Here is a 16,965-nt window from a genome sequence, read left to right on the forward strand (position 1 = left end):
ACCAAGATACCTATCTTTGAGCCAGGAAGTTCAGAAAAGGCTGCCATCGTTTATAGAACCCTTGTATTGATCCTCTCAGGGCAAATTTGACCCTTTCCAATTTTATAAATCCCGCCATGTCACTGATCCAGGTCTCCACACTTGGGGGCCTCGCATCCTTCCATTGTAACAGAATCCTTCGACGGGCTACTAGGGATGCAAAGGCCAGGACACCGGCCTCTTTCGCCTCCTGCACTCCCGGCTCTACCGCAACTCCAAAAATCGCGAGTCCCCACCCTGGTTTGACCCTGGATCCAACCACCCTCGACACCGTCCCCGCCATCCCCTTCCAGAATTCTTCCAGTGCTGGGCATGCCCAGAACATATGGGCGTGGTTCGCTGGACTCCCCGAACATCTGGTGCACCTGTCCTCACCCCCAAAGAACCTACTCATCCTAGTCTGGTTCGTCCTTCATGAGCGACGAGCTGCGTCAGTACCTGCTCGACAAGGGCATCGCCTCGAGCAGGACTACCAGCTACAACCCCAGGGGGAACGGGCAGGTGGAGAGGGAGAATGTGACAGTCTGGAAGACCGTCCTACTGACCCTACAGTCCAGGAATCTCCCGACCTCCCACTGGCAGGAGGTCCTCCCCGACGCGCCCCATGTAATTAGGTCCCTCCTGTGTACGGCCACTAATCAGACCCCTCACGAGCAATTATTTGTTTTCCCTAGGGGCACTACCACGGGGGCTTCGCTCCCATCTTGGTTGAGGATACCGGGCCCAGTTCTCCTCCGGAAGCACGTCCAGCCACATAAAACGGACCCACTGGTAGAGAGGGTACTACTGCTACACTCGAACCCACACTACGCCTTTATAGAACACCCCGACGGCCGTCAGGACACCGTTTCCCTCCGGGACCTGGCGCCTGCAGGATCCACCACCACCACCACCACCGCCGAGGTACCCCTCACACTACACCCCACCCGACCCCCACGCCCTGCACCCCCAGGCCTACAGGTTTCCTGCGCCCCCCCTTCGCCCATCGCACTGGCCAGGAACAAAGCTCTGAACGAACCAACCCCGGAGCCCACCCTCAGATCCACACCGCCCGTCAGCACACAGCCACCCTCAGATCCACACCGCCCGTCAGCACACAGCCATCCGAAGCGGCTACAACCCCAGTGCTCCGCCGATCCCAGCGGACGACTCGGCCACCGCACTGGCTCAATCTGTAGACCCGTCACCCCCGCCGGACTTGATTTTTTTTACAGGGGGTGAATGTGGTGAATGTATAATGCATAATTCACACTGTGTATCACTGTGTCCCTGTGGGCTCTGTCTGTGAGCCGTTATGCGGCTCTGCCCACAGGGGGAGATGAGGAGCTTGTACAGGGCCCCACCCTTGGCTCCGCCCATGGCCCCTCCCACTACTGAAAGTATAAAGTGCTGCGGTCTTGTGAGTCTTCCCTCAGTTCTTCTGGCCGCAGGCAGGCTCAGTTGTAAGTCTATTAAAGCCACAGTTTACTTCCTCTCGTGTCTTGAGTGAATTGATGGTCACATCACAAAATGGTAGAAGCAACTGCTCAATAATAATCTTTATTGTCTGGCTAAGATGAACACCATTATGAAGTTACTGTGAAAAGCCCCTAGTCACCACATTCCGGTGCCTGTTCAGGTACACTGAGGGAGAATTCAGAATGTCCAATTCACATAACAGCACGTCTTTCGGGGGTTGTAGGAGGAAACCAGAGCACCCGGAGGAAACCCACGCAGACATGGGGAGAGCGTGCAGACTCCGCACAGGCAGTGACCCAAACCGGGAATTGAACTCGGGAGCCTGGCGCTGTGAAGCAACTGTGCTAACCACTGTGCCACCATATTGGTTTATGGAAGGGAAAACAACTGTTTTACAGCAAACAGTGCTAACCCCTGTGCTGCCATGCCACCCATGAAAGCATTATTTCCAATTTCAATTGATTGCTGTAGGTGTAGCTTTGTGACCCGGGATCCACCTTTCTAACGTCGTAAAGTGCATCATTGAACGCCACATACACACAACAGAAGAGTCAAACTGTCCTGAAGGAAACAGAATCAGGATTTATGGCATTTAATTTCAGCTACCAGGAAGTCACAAGAGTGCCCGAAGCAAATGTTCGACTGCCAGCAGATGTTGTGATTTCAAACAATTGCGTGGCAAGGGAGCTTGTTTAACTGCCGTGTTCCCAACAGCCAAATTAAAGGGAGTTCAAGTATGACACTGGTGGAGTTAAAGGCATTTACTGTGCATGAAAACAATGATCTTTTGCGTAAATCATACCGGTGAGGTGGTAGTGTTGCAGGAAATATGCCATCCCTTCATTCTTTGAATGCTGTTTACGGTCTACCTACCTCAAGATCAGAACGATCATTTAGGTGGAGAGAAAGGGGAGGGTTTACTTGCTGAGCAAGGACTCTCCTTTTCATAAATCACTGTCCAGATCGTATGATTTTCCTGCAATCCCTTAACTGGCCTCCCGTTGGATTCAGAAAGGATTTTTGAGCAAAACACTGGGTACATATTTGGATAGCGCAGGAAATCTGTGCCAGTTTTGACAGATTTTCCAAGACATGGAAGAAATTAAGCAAAAGTATCCATGGGTTTATGTAAATCTATTGCTTACACCCATGCCTGTCACACTATTACAGGTAAGGCAGATTAAGGCAAAGGCAGATAGATTTTTGAACAGGAAAGGAATTATGGTGAGTGGGCGGGTAAGTGAAGCTGAGTCCACAAAATGATCTTATTGAATGGTGGCGCAGGCCCAAGGGGCCAGATAGCCTACTCCTGCTCCGAGTTCTTATGCTCTTAGAACCCAAGGTCCTTCCAAATGGTTGATGAAATATATGATGGGCAGATATTCCTTCTAGGGAAGGAAACCAAAGTCGAGACGGTTTGCGGATCCCAAATCCACCCTTGGGGGAAAACAGATACCAGCCCAACTTTTGAATTGGCCTAGAGATGGGTTTGGAGGCCAATTAGTGGTTGTTGGAGTGGGAACTGAGGTGGGACTGCCCAAATGCAGGCCAAATGGAAACAAAACATGACTGTGGCTGTCGTTTTTCACTGCTGAAAGGCATAATGACCCGACGCAAGGTGTGTGCCATCTCCAACCCTCAGGATGGGCCTTTGTTTATTCAATCTTCCAGCCAACCATCTGCTTTCCCTAAACTTGGGTGAAGTATGGGCCCAGGGCACTTACTAACACCTCAGAATGGCAAAAGCCATGGTGCTGCCAAGGCCCGGCAAGCTTCTAAAGAATGTGAGCAGCTGGCATTGTTCCTACAGGACAGCAAGGCCCCCTCTCCGCCTCTCTTTTGCCCTTGCAGGAGATGCGGGTTCCTCGTGCCTATGAGAGCACCCAGACTGCTGGATGGGTACCCTACCTTCCCATGATCACCAGCATGGAAGAGGGGGAGTCACGGATATCAGCAGGATTGTAAACCATGAGCAGGCCAGGCAAGGTAAGATAAACATTAGTGATGGTAAGGTGACTGGGAACAGCAATGCCTTCAGTAAAGGTGTGCATTGCAAACCGCCCTGTCCAACAGCATTCCAAAAACTAAGCTGTGCCAGGAGCCTTAGCACGACAGAGGTTTCTGCTCTCCAAGGTTGGTTGTCATGATCTCGTCTTATGTTTCCTGAAGGTGTAAACACCCAGGAACTGAGGCCAACTCCCTCACCATCACTGGACCAAGCAGCAGAACTCAGCAGATCCAACGCCCACCTAACAAGCACAAGCCCCATCATCATCATCTTTATCAGTGTCACAAGTAGGCTTACATTAACACTGCAATGGAGTTACTGTGAAAATCCCCTAGTCGCCACATTCCGGCGCCTGTTTGGGTACACAGAGGGAGATTCAGAATGTCCAATTCACCTAACAGCAAGTCTTTCGGGACTTGTGGGAGGAAACCGGAGCACCCGAAGGAAACCCACGCAGACACAGGAAGAATGTGCAGACTCCGCACAGACAGTGAGCCAAGCCAGGAATCAAACCTGGGTCCTTGGTGCAGTGAAGCAACAGTGATAACCACTGTGCTACCGTGCCACCATACCGTACTGCATCAGTGCAGATAATGACCTCAATGGGTTCCCGTGTGCGGTTTGATTGGGTGGCGCCAGGTAATGAGCACTGACTGTAACATTCTCTCTTTGATCAACCGTACCAATTGTGCAACATGGATCAGTAAAACAATAATGTGAGTTCTTTATTTGAACTTGAACTTATAGAACTATAGACATACAATGTTAACTCAGCGGCTAAGTACATCAGACGCCTACTGCTGCTGCTTGTAGACTGAATACAAGTTTTAGGGTTAATACATAAGAACATAAGACAATAAGAACTAGGAGCAGGAGTAGGCCATCTGGCCCTTCGAGCCTGCTCCGCCATTCAATGAGATCATGGCTGATCTTTGATACATCAATCCTGTTGAGATGGTAGTGATTGGCAGCAGTTTATGATGCGGTTCCTCTAAGGTTCTTCTCAGTTACTTAGACCTCAGATCACAAAATCCCTCTTTAAACAAAAAATAAAGGTTTTCCTTTGAAGACACAAACTAGTTACTCAACAGCAAAATAAAACATTGGTGAATTTCTCTCATGCTCCTGCAAAGAGTTCAAAGGTGGAGGGGGGGGGGGGGGGGGGGGGGAGGGGGGGCAAAATTCGGTAGGATGCCCAAAGATCATGCACACTGGCATGAAGTTCCCATCTGATTTTCCGTTTGTGCCCACCATGGCTGGTTGGGAATCCCACTGGTGTGAGACTGATTTACATCCCACTCATGGAATGCCGATGAAGACTCGACCACAGCTGACTCTCCGGGATGCCAGCGGGAAAACACACCAGTTTGAAACACATCTGGGACAAGACTGCAGATGTTGTGACTCAGTTGAAAAATGCCTCCGGCTGCATCCAGAGTTTGGAATGGAGGCCAACGGCAATGCTGGACCCGGAAAACCATAGCAGCGTGTGTGAGAGAACATCTACAGGTGGATCTTCCAGATTTGGTGTCCTGGAGGGAGTCCAGAGTCTAGACTGCTCCTGGAGATCCATCTTCTTTCTCATGGAGCTCCATCTTCATTTTCAGGGAGTCCATCTTCATTCTTCAACAGTGGAGCAGTAATGTTGGTGCCTTTTCAATGTGATGCTGGGTACGATGGTGGACTATGTGCCACCAGGCCTGCCACGTCATCAAATACGGTGCAAAGCATTCAGTTGCATGATTAATGAGGGTGTGGCTGAAAGATTTTGTCTGCTTTCCACTCAGCCTCTACAATGGGAAACACATAACATTCTCAACTCCGCCACAGGACCTAAAATCATAGAATCATAGAATTTACAGTGCAGAAGGAGGCCATTCGGCCCATCGATTCTGCACAGGCTCTTTGAAAGAGCACCCTACCCAAGCTCACACCTCCACCCTATCCCCGTGACCCAGTAACCGCACCAAGGGCAATTTTGGACACTAAGGGCAATTTAGCATAACCACCTAACCTGCACATCTTTAAGGGCGGCACGGTGGCGCAGTGGGTTAGCCCTGCTGCCTCACGGCACCGAGGTCCCAGGTTCAATCCCGGCTCCGGTCACTGTTCATGTGGAGTTTGCATATTTTTCCCGTGTTTGCGTAGGTTTTGCCCCCACAACCCAAAAGGTGTGCAGGCTAGGTGGATTGGCCACGCTAAATTGCTCCTTGATTGGAAAATTGGGTACTCTAAATTTTTTTTTTAAACAAAGTACAAAAACCTGCGCTTCTTTGGACTGTGGGAGGAAACCGGAGCACCCGGAGGAAACCCACGCACACACAGGGAGAACGTGCAGACTCCGCACAGACAGTGACCCAAGCTGGAATTGAACCTGGGGCCCTGGAGCTGTGAATAAATTGTGTTAACCACTGTGCTACCGTGCTGCCCTAGTCCCAGATAGAATAATCGAATTTTACAGTACAGAAGGAAGCCATTCAGCCCATCGTGACGGCACCGGCTCTGGAGTCTCATTCCCCAGTCCTATCTCCGCAGCCCTCTAAATTCATCACTTTCAAATATATATCCAACTCTCTTCTAAAACCTCCTATAGAAATCCACCTCTCCCACGCAACGCACCCCAAATCCCAACAACTCTCTGAGTAAAGAGGTTCCTCCTCATCTCACTCCGAGCTCTCATGCTGACCATCTTGAAATTGTGACCCCCAGTCACTGATGGGAGAATTCTACCCGTTATGTCTGAATATACCATTGTACAAATTGCCAAGTCTCTGAAATGTATCGGCAGTTTCCTTATCTGTCCAAACCGAGCAATGTTGACTTTTCCTGGAGGTTGCAGTACGTTTTCTGGGTGCTGGTGAGGAGTGCTTTGTTTATGCTGTGTCTTACACTCCCACAATATGGAGCGAAGACCTCAAACCGTATAAATTTTAAAACCAGACAGAGTTTGAAATGACGGACGTCACCTCTCTATTTCATATGTACTGGCCGAGTTCTGAATTGGATTTATTTCGGACAAATTATCTTACATCACCCCCACATACTTTTATTAGCAATTTTGAACTGTCGCCCATTACCGCACTCTTTGGATTGGAACCAAATGGCATCCTTCTTGCAAAGGACAAAGGACCCTACAGCCTTCTGTCAAATTCTTAATGGTTGAAATATTAACAGTCTAAAAAATCCAGACAAAGGATTACACATCCTTTGTCAAAGCCAAAGTGGAGAGGTGGGAATCCCATGTATCCCCCTAGCTGGGAGAAGCAGTTACACTGTCTTGCTGCACTATCAGTCACTCTGCCATCTGTAAACAGCACAGAATATGGGCTCAGTACAGGTGGATGCTTGGCCCCCACCCACACTGTTTCATCTGGAACTTCTGACCATCTATACCAGGGGTGGGCAAACTTTTCCGTGCAAGGGCCACATTCAGAAATTCACAATTTTAAAGGGCCGCATAGTATATTAAGTAAAATAATTACTTCACCCGGTTATGATTCTGGGCCTCATGTAGAACATAGAACATAGAACAGTACAGCACAGAACGGGCCCTTCGGCCCTCGATGTTGTGCCGAGCAATGCCGCATGCGGCCAGCGGGCCGTAGTTTGCCCACCCCTGTTCTATACCATCACCTGCGAGACTAAATCATTGCTATGTGTCTATCCCATCATGGAAGTCATCTCCACTGGAAAAGTGCATTATCCAGCATCAGTCTTCAACCTGCAAAACTCTGTGAAAGAACACACCATTGGATTTTGATTCTGGGCTTTGGACTTATTTGAAACAATAATTCTTTGCTCTGTCGTCTTTGTCCTGCGAATCTTTATTTCTGTATCCCTCTTTTGTTTGAACGCACAGGGGGCTACATAGTGACGGCCCTCCTCCTTCATTTTGAGTCTGTGCGAATAAGCTAACCCTATGAGTTTACCCTCTCCCAAGTTTTCAGTGGGGCTATTGCTAGAAATTGGATCACACCAAAAGTGAAATTCTGGGAAATATGCCACTTTTTATAAAGGTGGGGAAATCAAAATCAAAGCACCTTTCTATTTATGGATGGGTATTGAGAGGAGAAATCAGAGCATAGAACATAGAACATAGAACGATACAGCGCAGTACAGGCCCTTCGGCCCTCGATGTTGCACCGACATGGAAAAAAAAACTAAAGGCCATCTAACCTACACTATGCCCTTATCATCCATATGCTTATCCAATAAATTTTTAAATGCCCTCAATGTTGGCGAGTTCACTACTGTTGCAGGTAGGGCATTCCACGGCCTCACCACTCTTTGCGTAAAAAACCCACCTCTGACCTCTGTCCTATATCTATTACCCCTCAATTTAAGGCTATGTCCCCTGGTGCTAGCCACCTCCATCCGCGGGAGAAGGCTCTCGCTGTCCACCCTATCTAACCCTCTGATCATTTTGTATGCCTCTATTAAGTCACCTCTTAACCTTCTTCTCTCTAACGAAAACAACCTCAAGTCCATCAGCCTTTCCTCATAAGATTTTCCCTCCATACCAGGCAACATCCTGGTAAATCTCCTCTGCACCCGTTCCAAAGCTTCCACGTCCTTCCTATAATGAGGCGACCAGAACTGTACGCAATACTCCAAATGCGGCCGTACCAGAGTTTGGTACAGCTGCATCATGACCTCATGGCTCCGGAACTCAATCCCTCTACCAATAAAGGCCAACACACCATAGGCCTTCTTCACAACCCTATCAACCTGGGTGGCAACTTTCAGGGATCTATGTACATGGACACCGAGATCCCTCTGCTCATCCACACTACCAAGAATTTTACCATTAGCCAAATATTCCGCATTCCTGTTATTCTTTCCAAAGTGAATCACCTCACACTTCTCCACATTAAACTCCATTTGCCACCTCTCAGCCCAGCTCTGCAGCTTATCTATGTCCCTCTGTAACCTGCAACATCCTTCCGCACTGTCTACAACTCCACCGACTTTAGTGTCGTCTGCAAATTTACTCACCCATCCTTCTGCGCCCTCCTCTAGGTCATTTATAAAAATGACAAACAGCAACGGCCCCAGAACAGATCCTTGTGGTACGCCACTCGTAACTGAACTCCATTCTGAACATTTCCCATCAACTACCACTCTCTGTCTTCTTTCAACTAGCCAATTTCTGATCCACATCTCTAAATCACCCTCAATCCCCAGCCTCCGTATTTTCTGCAATAGCCGACCGTGGGGAACCTTATCAAACGCTTTACTGAAATCCATATACACCACATCAACTGCTCTACCCTCGTCTACCTGTTCAGTCACCTTCTCAAAGAACTCGATAAGGTTTGTGAGGCATGACCTACCCTTCACAAAACCATGCTGACTATCCCTAATCATATTATTCCTATCTAGATGATTATAAATCGTATCTTTTATAATCCTCTCCAAGACTTTACCCACCACAGACGTTAGGCTCACCGGCCTATAGTTACCGGGGTTATCTCTACTCCCCTTCTTGAACAAAGGGACCACATTTGCTATCCTCCAGTCCTCTGGCACTATTCCTGTAGCCAATGATGACCTAAAAATCAAAGCCAAAGGCTCAGCAATCTCTTCCCTGGCTTCCCAGAGAATCCTAGGATAAATCCCATCCGGCCCCGGGGACTTATCTATTTTCACCTTGTCCAGAATTGCCAACACTTCTTCCCTACGCAACTCAATGCCATCTATTCTAATAGCCTGGGTCTCAGCATTCTCCTCCTCAATATTATCTTTTTCTTGAGTGAATACTGACGAAAAGTATTCATTTAGTATCTCGCTTATCTCCTCAGCCTCCACACACAACTTCCCACCACTGTCCTTGACTGGCCCTACTCTTACCCTAGTCATTCTTTTATTCCTGACATACCTATAGAAAGCTTTTGGGTTTTCCTTGATCCTACCTGCCAAAGACTTCTCATGTCCCCTCCTTGCTCGTCTCAGCTCTCTCTTTAGATCCTTCCTCGCTTCCCTGTAACTATCAAGCGCCCCAACTGAAACTTCACGCCTCATCTTCACATAGGCCTCCTTCTTCCTCTTAACAAGAGATTCCACTTCTTTGGTAAACCACGGTTCCCTCGCTCGACCCCTTCCTCCCTGCCTGACTGGTACGTACTTATCAAGAACATGCAATAGCTGTTCCTTGAACAAGCTCCACATATCCAGTGTGCCCAACCCTTGCAGCCTACTTCTCCAACCAACACATCCTAAGTCATGTCTAATGGCATCATAATTGCCCTTCCCCCAGCTATAACTCTTGCTCTGCGGGGTATACTTATCCCTTTCCATCACTAACGTAAAGGTCACCGAATTGTGGTCACTGTCTCCAAAGTGTTCACCTACCTCCAGATCTAACACCTGGCCTGGTTCATTACCCAAAACCAAATCCAAAGTGGCCTCACCTCTTGTTGGCCTGTCAACATATTGTGTCAGAAAACCCTCCTGCACACATTGTACAAAGAACGACCCATCCAATGTACTCGAACTATATCTTTTCCAGTCAATATTAGGAAAGTTAAAGTCTCCCATAACAACTACCCTGTTACTTTCGCTCTTTTCCAGAATCATCTTCGCCATCCTTTCCTCTACATCTCTAGAACTATTAGGTGGCCTATAGAAAACTCCCAACAGGGTGACCTCTCCTTTCCTGTTTCTAACCTCAGCCCATACTACCTCGGAAGAAGAGTCCCCATCTTGCTTAAATTGTTAATTTAATGATGCAGCTTAAATTGAACCCCCTGCTGTCCGTAACATCATGCTGTGTTTACAATAGGATTACTCAGTGTTTCCAGTTGGGGTGTTGTTCTGATTTGGCATCTGTTTCATCACACTGTCACGCCACTTGGTGCTTGTACTTGATCTAAGCTCAGTTCTGGGCACTCTGGCGATGTCCTCTGGATTCCAGATGCTATAAGTTGGGTGCTATACTTGAACTGCCCATTGTTCAGGTGGGTAATTTATTACCCATTTGCCAGTCGAGGGAACCTTTCTTCCCCTGATCTTTGACCAATACATCTCACACCTCATCGTCACAAGAAGCATGGCATTGGTGAGCAAAATGAGGTGACAGAGGCAGCTCTGGGTAGCCCCCCTCCGAGGAGAGGGGGCCGACACAGCCCTGCTCAGCTGGCCACAGGTGCAGGAGCCTCAGGAAATGCAGGAAAGGAGGCTTTACCTGGACCACCATCACATGTTGAAGTTCCCTGAGGCAGTGCGGGGGCCATGGATTGAAAATTGAAGAGTTTATCCAGCTTCGCGTGTTCCGCCATGGCTCGGGGCATTGAGCATGTGAGCTCTTCTGTTGAGAGAGTAGCCAAAGTCATGAAGAAACATATGCAGCAACGTTATGCAGAAAGTCCACATTGGTTCAGCCTGATGGGTCAGTGGCACAGGATATCTGCCAACAAAGGATTGCGGCTGTCACGGAGGAGGAGGAGGTCGCACCTTCTCACGAGGTATCATTACGATCTTTGGTCTCCTTTGCCCCTCTGACAGAGAAAGAATCCCTTGTGGCAGGGCCCAGTGATGGAGGCAATGATGCAGGCATAGTCGCCTCTGGAGTTGCCCACCCTGGCATCTCCACAATGAGGTTGACCATCACGTGCTTCACAGCAACAGGGTGCTTTACCGCCTCCAAGATCCTTCACCACCTCCAAGATCCCTCACTGTCTCCAAGGCCACAAGGGGAGCACTAAATGGGAGAGGCCGAGTTACATAGAATAGAACAGTACAGCACAGAACAGGCCCTTCAGCCCTCGATGTTGTGCCGAGCAATGATCACCCTACTCAAACCCACGTATCCACCCGATACCCGTAACCCAACCACCACCACCACCACCCCCCCCCCCCCCCCCCCCCCCCCTAACCTACCTTACTTTTTAGGACACTACGGGCAATTTATCATGGCCTATCCACCTAACCCGCACATCTTTGGACTGTGGGAGGAAACCGGAGCACCCGGAGGAAACCCACGCACACACGGGGAGGACATGCAGACTCCACACAGACAGTGACCCAGCCGGGAATCGAACCTGGGACCCTGGAGCTGTGAAGCATTTATGCTAACCACCATGCTACCGTGCTGCCCTACAGTTTGCCACATTGGGCACAGCACTGAGACAGTCAGTGGGATGCCTTCTACCTGTTACTGTGCCCCATTGTCCTTTATGAGCACAGTGTAAATAATGAGACTTGAAGTCTCACATGTGTGTTATGAACCCAGTTGATGTTATAACTGGACGGGAAGATTCCAGAATAGAACCCTGGCTCAAAAGACCGTAACTTGCAATTGTTTTTTTTATAAAACGTAGAGTAACAGTCACGGAACAACTAATTAGTTATAACAACAACAAAAATACATTTATTATAAATGGAAAATTGGATTATGATGCAATACTTCTTTACTCCCCACTTATCTTAACACATTTAAAGATTAACATGGATTACAAAGTACATCTAATCTACAATGGTCTCATTAACACCAAGTCCCTTTTAAACACACAAGATGACTGTGGTCAAGTACGCACTCTCTGCTCTGAACACCAAGTGAATTTTTGCAGGTGTCTCCTCAGAAACCCCCAAAGCTATTGCCCCATGATTGTTTCCAAACTACATTCCCACGAAACACAACTTAAAATTTTCTCTCATAATAATGCTTCCGAGAGATTTGCGTCCTCAATTCCAGACCAGGTTTTCCAAATGACACTTCGAAACGAAGCTTCCGCTCCACTTTTAACAGCGAATCCAGCCCAGGATTTTACACCAATCCTTAAGAATTGCTTTATCTTGACTGCTGCTCACCTGCTCACAATTACTTTAACTCTCGATTCCCAGACTGTGTTAAAATAACATCAAATGTTCCATCTACCTCTGAAGTTTGCTGTCCTACTTTAAATCTAGTTACTGCAATTGTCTCTTTAACTCAGAATACTTTGTTTACACTTCCTTTAATACTTCTGAACCATACATTTGTCTCTGTTTACTTAACTCCAGACTTCTTGAACACTTCTCTTCATTTTTCTAGTTTCCTTAACTAGCTGGACTTTAGATTTCTGGCATTTGTTTTCTTAATCCATTACTCTATCGTATGCCTTTTCTTCTAGCAAGGCTGAGGGAGACATTCCCTCTGTCGCCTTCTAAAACCTACTACTTCTAGCACAGCTGTGAGAGCTGCCTTCTTCAACTGCAACAAAATAGCTAAACTAAAACTATCTACCTTACAAGGCCCCAGTTGGTAAGCAACCCCTGCTGGTTTATTTATTCTTCATGCCATAGCCCTCTCTAAGCACAACAGAAACACAGTTGGAACTTAACCAACACGCACACATACATTCACCTTAATCCAGCATAAATCTAACTATAGGTTTTACCCTTCCAGGCACTGAAACATTAAATTAAACTCACTTAAAATGATTCCTTATTTCTAATGTTTACCAACATAAATAGAAATCCCTTAAACCTACCTTTCTTTTCCTTACACTTAAGGCTCGTTTTATTAATGGTGGGACAAGAAAAGAGGTATAACCTGGTGGAGGAGATGAGGAGACTGCCTATTGTGACAGTAAAACCTCTGGACAGATGTGAATCCCTCATTGGCAGAAAACATCTACATGTCCCAGGCTGCAGCTCCAATGGAAATGTTAGTGAAGGGGCAGTACAGTGGCGCAGTGGGTAGCGGTGTTGCCTCCCAGTGCCAGGGACCCGGGTTCAAGTGTGCCTAGGTAGGGTGATCATTCAGAGGGTCAGTGCAGACTTGATGTGTGGAACGGCCTCCTTCTGCGCTGTAGGAATTCTGTTGTTCCATTCCACCTCTGAGTGAGTTCCTGGTCATGCTTTTCCTCGATGTCAGAAAGGATCTGTTGGATCGAGCCTGAATGAAATGATCCCTCAGATTGGTGGCACCCTGACACGACCCTTGATCCCCAAGGCAGGCCCAGTTCACTCCCTCTGCTGCCGGGCAACCACGGTGCTCTGCATCCTCCCCCTCTACCTCCTCTTTCTCTGTTGAGCCATATCCTTCCAATTCATTCCAGTTGTGGCCGCATTGCCAGCGCAGAACAATTTCACCCACTCTATTCTTCAGAAGATGAGTATTTAATGATGATGATTACTCTGTTTCATGAGTGAAGCCCTGAGCAACTCCATTAAGATTAATTAGACATGGCTTCCAGCCACAAAAGCAAAGAATGTAGAACTAGTCTATCGCTACACACATGCAGCTGACGTTTGTTTGGAAGGATTACAGAAGTTATGCTTGCACCAGAGAACTACACTTTCAGCGAGTGGTCCTTCAAGGCAGGACTGAAACCTTGTAGCACTGATTCTAGAACCCACCATCCAAAGTCCCCTGGGCTTTGAGCAGAATCTCCCATGGTCGGGAACTCACTCAGAGCCGCAGGAGAATATAAACATCCTGAGCCAGGTACTTGGTTAGCAACTTCCACACTGGTTGGGGAAGGGCAACTCCCAAAGCATAAGTGGATGAAAATAAAGAATGGAGCATCTTTCATTCCATCTGTCCAGGCTATTACAGAGGTTAGATACAGGATAAAAGTCCCACGTACACTGAACTAACAAAACACCCCTCCCTCAGCCTTGGATCAGAACAGCACTCCTCTCTCTCCGAGGATATTTCCCATTTCTTCCATCGAGCCTCCTTGTGACCTTTTGGAATAAGACAGGTGCACAAAATAATCATGTTCTGTATTGGGGTCAGAATGTGGGTTGACAGCTGCCGAACTGGTTTCCCTTAAGACGATGCCTGCCATTCGTCAGAAAACAATCGAGGTGGGATTCAACTTAGGCCCAGAAGTGAAAGGATCATATTTCAACCTGTTATTGGTGTCAATAAAATGAAACAGCTGCCAGGGGAAACATCTCTATTTTATGAAATGAAATGAAAATCGCTTATTGTCACGAGTAGGCTTCAATGAAGTTACTGTGAAAAGCCCCTAGTCGCCACATTCCAGCGCCTGTCCGGGGAGGCTGGTACGGGAATCGAACCGTGCTGCTGGCCTGCTTGGTCTGCTTTAAAAGCCAGCGATTTAGCCCAGTGAGCTAAGGTTGAATATAATGATAGAATCATAGAATCCGTACAGTGTAGAAGAGGCCATTTGGCCCATTGAGCCTGCACCCACCCTCCGAAAGAGCATTCCTCCCAAACCCACTCCCCTGCCCTTACCCCGTAACCCCACCTAACCTTTGGATACTAAGGGGCAATTTATCATGGTCAATCCACCTGACCTGCGCATCTTTGGACTGTGGGAGGCAACTCACGCAGACACGGGGAGAACTTGCAAACTCCACACCGACAGTCATCCAAGGCCGGAATCGAACCCGGGTCCCTGGCGCTGTGAGGCAGCAGTGCTAACCACCGTGCCAGCACAATTTGCCTCAGAATCCAAATCAAAGGTGTGAACTAGTTTTGTAATTCCCTGTATTCGGTGCTCCCGTCTCTTTTTGTTCAGAGGTCTCAAGGCCCAAAGCCTGCCTCCATTGATGGATGCAGCTTGCCATCAAGATTTTGAGATTAGCAGGGGAAGAGGTACCAGTCCCCGTAGGTGGTATTTGGGGTATTGATGGTCTGGAGATTGTGAGGGGGAGAGTACGCTGAGGGAATGCTGGAAAAGAACGATCTAGTACAACAGATGGTAAACGTATGCAATCGCAATATAATAAGGGTGCTGAGAGAAAGGAGAGCACAGATGAAGAACTAAAGGGCACAGATTTAAAATGATTTGCAAAAGAATCAAGGCGGGATTCTCGACCCCCCCCCCCCCCCCCCCCCCCCCCGCCGGAACGGAGAATCGCCGGGGGGTGGCGTGAATCCCGACCCGCCGCCCCGGCACCGGCTGCCGGATTCTCCGGCGACGGTTTTTCGGCGGGGGCGAGAATCGAGTCGCGCCGGTTGGTGGCCGTTGGCAGCGGCCTCCCCGGCGATTCTCCGCCCCGCGATGGACCAAGTGGTTGCCCGTTTTCGGCTGTTCCCGCTGACGTAAATCAAACCAGGTCCGTACCAGCGGGACCTGGCTCTGCGGGCGGCCTGCGGAGTCCTCGGGGGGGGGGGGGGGGCGCGGGAGGTTGCGGCCCTGGGTGGGCCCCCACAGTGGACTGGCCTGCAATCGGGGCCCACTGATCCACGGGTGGGCCTGTGCCGTGGGGGCACTCTTTCCCTCCACACCGGCCGCTCTAACGGTCCGCCATGGCTGACATGGAGAAGAACACCCCTGCGCGTGGGCTGGAATGATGCCAGTTCATGCTGGCATTCCCGCGCATGCGCCAACTCAAGCCGGCCAGCGGAGGCCCTTTGGCGCCGGTTGGCACGGTGCCAACCCCGTCGGTGCTGGCCTAGCCCCTGAATGTGCGTAGAATTCCGCATCTTCCGGGTGTCCCGGCGCCGGAGTGGTTCACGCCACTCCTCGGCGCCTGTACGGCCCACTCCGCCGGTTAGGGGAGAATCCCGCCATGTGATGCGAGGGAAAAAAACGTTTTCATGCTGTCTGGTTAGAGTCTGGAATACGCTGTCGGGAAGGGTGGTGGAGGCATGTTCACTCGAGGCACTCAAGAGGGCATTGGACAATTACTTGAATAGAAACAATGTGCAGGGGTACGGGGACAAGGCCGGGGAATGGCACTAAATCATAAAGCCCGTTGGGAGCCAATGTGACACGATGTGGCCTCCACAGTGAATATTGTATGATCATAGGGCTTAAGTAGGGTGCCCTTTCTAAGGGCTGGTGCAGACGCGATGGGCCGAATGGCCTCCTTCTGCACTGTAAATTCTATGATTCTCTCTATGATTTGCATCTGTGTCAGCTCGGGCGGCATGGTAGCACAGTGGCTAGCACTGTTGCTTCACAGCGCCAGGGTCCCAGGTTCGATTCCCAGTTTGGGTCATTGTCTCACGTCCTCCCCATGTCTGCGTGGGTTTCCTCCAGGTGCTCCGGTTTCCTCCCACAAGTCCCCAAAGGTGAATTGGACATTCTGAATTCTCCTTCCGTGTACCCGAACGGGTGGCGGAATGTGCCGACTAGGGGCATTTCACAGGAACCTCATTGCAGTGTTAACGTAAGCCTACTTGTGACAATAAAGGTTATTACTAAATTATCTATTCAATAAGCCCCACGCGTCTGCTCTTTCCCCAAAGCCTTCCGTTCCCCTGTGGTTTTGTTTCCCCCTTTTTTCAAGTATTTATCCAATCCCCTTTTGAAAATTACTTTTGAATCTGCCAGTCAGCGCATTCCAGATTATTGCTGGAACAAAGGAACAAGAGGTCGCGAAAGAGGTTACAAATCTTTGAGGTGCGGGAAGAAATCTCCAGCATGCCGCAATGTTTTGTTTGTACCAAGTTAAGGAATCGGACATAATTGATAAGACTGTTTGCATTTTTCTCAACGATATGTGCATATCTTGAATAATTCCCTTTCAAGTGCTCCAAGAGGATTTTGCAGGTT

At 48.8% G+C, this 16,965-nt stretch overlaps 1 protein-coding gene across 2 annotated transcripts in view; it reads right to left on the reverse strand.

Moving 5' to 3' along the window:
- LOC119953368 (guanine nucleotide-binding protein subunit alpha-11-like) overlaps positions 1-16,965 on the reverse strand; it is a 96,060-nt gene that overhangs the window by 38,533 nt on the left and 40,562 nt on the right. The window contains exon 1 of one of the 2 annotated variants that reach the window (XM_038777562.1): positions 14,077-14,145. The exons of the other annotated variant lie outside the window; for it this stretch is intronic. The gene's annotated coding sequence lies outside the window, so the exon portion shown is untranslated. Of the gene's footprint in view, positions 1-14,076; positions 14,146-16,965 lie in introns of those variants that run through there. 2 annotated transcript variants of the gene reach the window in all.

Source organism: Scyliorhinus canicula, chromosome 18 (genome assembly GCF_902713615.1).
Source record: "Scyliorhinus canicula chromosome 18, sScyCan1.1, whole genome shotgun sequence".
NCBI lineage: Eukaryota > Metazoa > Chordata > Chondrichthyes > Carcharhiniformes > Scyliorhinidae > Scyliorhinus > Scyliorhinus canicula.